Genomic DNA, 4757 nt, shown 5'->3' with positions numbered 1-4757 from the left:
TAGTTTAGAAATTATTTCTGATCTGATTTCTTCTATACCTTTCTGTAGTTGATTCTTTACTGTCAACGCTATTATTTCAGAGATATCTGGCGTGTGATTTCCAGTTTCCTCAGTGCTAGTGTCTTCTGCATTTGTACTGGGTGGACTCGGGGCCTGAGACTGCATTTTTTCCTTCTTTTTGTCATTTTGTATACCACTGTCTTCTGACTTTTGGTGTAGAGCTTAGATAGAGTTATTACCTTAGTACCAGGTCCAGATCTATGAAGTTCAGATTCCTCCAGGTGGGTGTTGTTTGGTTCTGGCTGTGTGCTCCACTTCTTTCTGCTGCAGTCATTAGAGGTGAACCCTTTGTGTCTCTCTGGCAAGATGTTCTGCTCCTGAATCAGTTGTGTGGGTCTTGCCTCTAGCCTCTTTGCAGGGAGTTCTGCTGAAGGGTTCCCTGCTGGGCCTGCAGCCTGGGTCAAATGAGCATCTAGCGGGCCCTGGGTCGTCTCACTCACTCGCTGGGTCTGTGCTCTGGGTCTGTTCAGGATCCTGTGGCCCGGTCGTCTCACTCACTCGTTGGGCCTGCGCTCTGGGTCTGTGCAGGATCCCGTGGTGTGGGTTGTCTCACTCACTCGCCAGGCCTGCACTCTGGGTCTGTTCAGGATCCCGCGGCCCGGTGGTCTCACTCATTCGTCGGGCCTGCACTCTGGGTCTGTGCAGGATCCCGTGGCCCGTTCGTCTCACTCACTCGCCGGGCCTGCGCTCTGGGTCTGTTCAGGATTCCGCGGCCCCTGGTCATCTCACTCACTCTCTGGGCCTGCGCTCTGGATCTGTGCAGGATCCTGTGGCCCGGTCATCTCACTCACTAGCCAGGCCTGTGCTCTGGGTCAGTTTTATATTTATTTTTATATGAATGTTTTTGAGTTGCAGAATGAATTATATGAGCTTCCATTCTTTCTTTTTTGGTTCTCATTATTTGTTTTTAAAATCATTTATTTATTTATTTGGTACAGGGTCTTGCTATGAAGCTCAGACTTGTAGTGTCCTTCCTGTCTCAGTCTCCCAGTGCTGAGATTACATGTGTGCACCACCACACCTCGTTTTGGTGGCAAGTATGGCATACCTTGGGGATCTGAGACTGGCAAGGCATGCAGTACTGGATATCAAACCCAGGTCCTTGCACTTGCCAGGCAGGCACTTATACCACCAAGCTCTCTCTACAGCCCAATTTTCATTATTTCTTATTGAGAAATTTTGCTTTGCTATATAAGTGCTTTATATTACTATATGTTATATTGCTATATAAGTTTATTTCTGGAATGAATTATGCTCACATAATCAAGGTTTTATTGTAATTCTAAAAAATAAAAAGTCAGAAGACAGCAAAAATGGCATAAAATCCATTCACAGAAAATTTCCCAAATATAGTGAAAGAAATAAACATACAGACAGATGAGGTATATAGAACTCCAAAATGATCAAAAGAGAACTTCTGTGTGTCACATTATATTCAAAATACAAGTTCTTCTTTGATCTGTCTATTAACCTCTTCTGTCATCCTTTTGAGTAGGTGAGTGGATTGTTATTCTGCCTCTCAGTGCTCCTTGGGGGACTTGGAGGTTTTGTGAGGCATTTGTGGACGTTTACTGTCATATGTCTATTGTTTTGTTTGTATATTTTGGATTATTTTAGCCTGAGGTTTGTGGATACTTATAATCTATCCAGTGTTGCAAGTATAGGGATCTCTTTAACTGCTTTTCAGTGATGTACTTTAGGGTTGGCTATTATCCTTTGCCACAGCCCCAAGATCCAATTATCTTAGTTACTTAAGGAAGAGGATGCAGTGTATGTAGCCCAACAGCCAAGTTCTCTGAGAATATACTCTAATATTGTTAATGACACAAGTAATCTAAAAGTTGATTCATAGAGAAATAGAGACAATTATGTGACCCCATTATTGTTTAGCAAATCTGCTATCGTATTATCATCCAAGAAAAACTAGATATTAGAATATCATAAGAACCAATAATACACCCTTGATCCTGGAGAAGAAATCTCTAATTATGATGTAAACATTAAGACAAATCATATACTTATTACATTTAATATACTAAATATGACATATATTTCTGCTAATGGAAGATAATTCAATGGTAATTTTAAAACAGAATTAACTATCAAAGGTTTATGGTTATACTCTTAAAGGTACAAGATTTGTGAATAGGGGAATGCAGTAGGAAGTTTTGAAACTTTAAACTCTATGATTTGAGAAAAAGGAGAGAGTTGGGGAGATAGCTCAGTAAATAAGCACTTGTCTGGCAAGCACAAGGTTCTGAGTTCAATCCCTGGTACAAAAAAAAAAAAAAAAAAAGAAAGAAAGAAAGAAAAAGAAAAAGAGGAGAGAGAAGTGGTACAAAGGATCCTATTTTGGAGTAGTAGGATGTTTACAGAATTAGGTAAATATAAGAGAAAAACAATTGAGAAGAAACAGGAGTTAAAGACAAAGGAGGAAAAAGAAATGTAAAGAGTAAAAATACAGAGAAAAAGTTAAAAAGAGAAAATTTAAAAGGGAAAAATAAAAAAGAAGTAAGAAAAAGAGAGAAGAAGGAAGGACAAAGCAAAATTTTCCAATCCCTGGGAAAATAATGAAGGAGAAAGGAGGGAAAAAGAGAAAAAGGAATTTAAAACAAAGGTAAACATTACAAATAACACACACAAACAAAAACAAACAAAACAAAAGCAAAACCAAAAAAACCCAAATGAAAAAGAAAAAAAACCCAGAAAGAAGTTGTTTACTTCTTATTTTATTTGATCTTATTTTAGGATATAAAATTTGGGGCCAGTCTAGGTAAAGACATAGCCCAGCTTACACTGGTAGAGAGGACAGTTAGACAACCATTCTGGGTGAAGGCACCAGCAGAGAGTAGGACAGGAGTAAAGGCACCAATTCTATAGCTTTCAAATACAGAACAATTCAGTCTGAGCCTGGCTTTTGGCTGTGGGGAAGGGGCCTGTGCCTTTACCTAAAACGCCTTTTCATCTCTGACCAGTATGACTGTGGCTCCCTAACTGTGGCTCTCTCGCATAGATGTCTCTCACCCAGTCACTGTGGGGATACAAGGCTAGGAACACTGAAGTGAAGCCATCCCTTGGCTGCTCTGAGTTCCACTCTACTAATCAACCACTCCCTGAAATAGTGCCTGACCAAACACTGTCTGTTGGGGCTATGACAGGCACTTGGGGTCATTCACCAGTTGTTGCAGCTCACAGCATCCGTTGATCTGTTCCACTGCTGTTTTTCTCCCTCAAGTTTTGTAATCCCTCCCTTTAACTTTTTTTTTCTATTGATTTTGTCTTCCTGTTTTATAAGCCACAGCTAGGAGTCAGGGTGAGAGTGCACATAGGACTTTCCCTTTTCTGTGTTGTCTATCTTTTCAATTCTGGTAGTATGTATGTATGTATGTATGTATGTATGTATGTATGTATGTATGTTTGCAGTACCAGGGATAGAACTCAGGATGTTATGCTTGCCAGGAAGGCCTTTATGCCACTGAGCTGTCTCTACAGCTCTGAGCTATCTTGGTAGCTTTTAATTTTCCTGTAAAATTCTTCCTCCTTCCTGGGGATTGACTTCAATCTTTTTTCCTTTCCCTAAGTTGTTATTTTTCACTATTTTTATTCCAAATCTCAGAAAGGTTGAATTCTGGTTACTCCATTTTTCTTGAGACCAGGAAGCTAGAATCACAGGGGTGCACCACCACACCCATTTTCAGTGGCTGGCACAACACCCTGGGGTTCCCCGGCTGGTCCAGCATATTACTGGGGATTAAACCTAGGTCCTCGCACTTGTCAGGCAGGCTCTTAGACCACAGAGCTATCTCCCCAATTTTCTTCCCCAATTTTAAAATTTGTTTATATGTTCTAGACAAAGGAGATGATCCTGTGATTTATTGACTTGCATATGTTGAACCATTCCTACACCCCCAGGATAAATCCCACTAGGTCATGGTGTATAATCTTCCTGATGATTTCCTGTATTCTTTTTACTAATATTTCTTTCTTTTCTTTCATGTATTTATTTATTTGTGGTACCAGGGATCGAACTTGGGACCTTGTGGTTATCAGGCAGGCACTTATGTCGCTGAGTTATCTCCCTGGCCCCATGTTTACTAGTATATTATTGAAGACTTTTGTATCTATGTTGATTAGAGAGATTTTCCTGTAGCTCTCATTTTTGTTAGGTCTTTCTCTGGTTTTGGTATCAGAGCAATGCTTGTCTCCAAGAATGAGTTATGCAGTATTCCTTCCCTTGTAATTTCATTAAAGAGTTTGAAAAAATGTTGGTATTAAATCTTATTTAAAATTTTTCTTTCTTTCTTTCTTTCTTTCTTTCTTTCTTTCTTTCTTTCATTCATTCTTTCTTTTTTTATTTCAACCATCAGGGGATAGCAATTTATTTTGACAAATCTATGCTTACAAAGGAATTAACTTCTTCCTCATTCTTCCTCCCTATCCATTACAATTTTTAAAAAAGTTATACAAACTTGAAATATTCTAATACCTCCAGATGTAGCATATAGGAAATAACAAAGAGCATAATTCAAAAGGCAAGAGAAGTTGCAGTATGCTCCTGGATGAACAATAAAGAGCTCTCAAAATGATACTTATGCAGGACTATAAAATATATCAGATGAACCCTTATTTAAAGGTCTTTGAAGATTTCTATGAAACAGTACCAATCTTATGTTGGATTATACATGTATTTATTTTCA

This window comes from Octodon degus, unplaced genomic scaffold (genome assembly GCF_000260255.1).
Source record: "Octodon degus isolate 3935 unplaced genomic scaffold, OctDeg1.0 scaffold00136, whole genome shotgun sequence".
NCBI classification, from domain to species: domain Eukaryota; kingdom Metazoa; phylum Chordata; class Mammalia; order Rodentia; family Octodontidae; genus Octodon; species Octodon degus.
Note: the sequence above shows the minus strand (reverse complement) of the source record.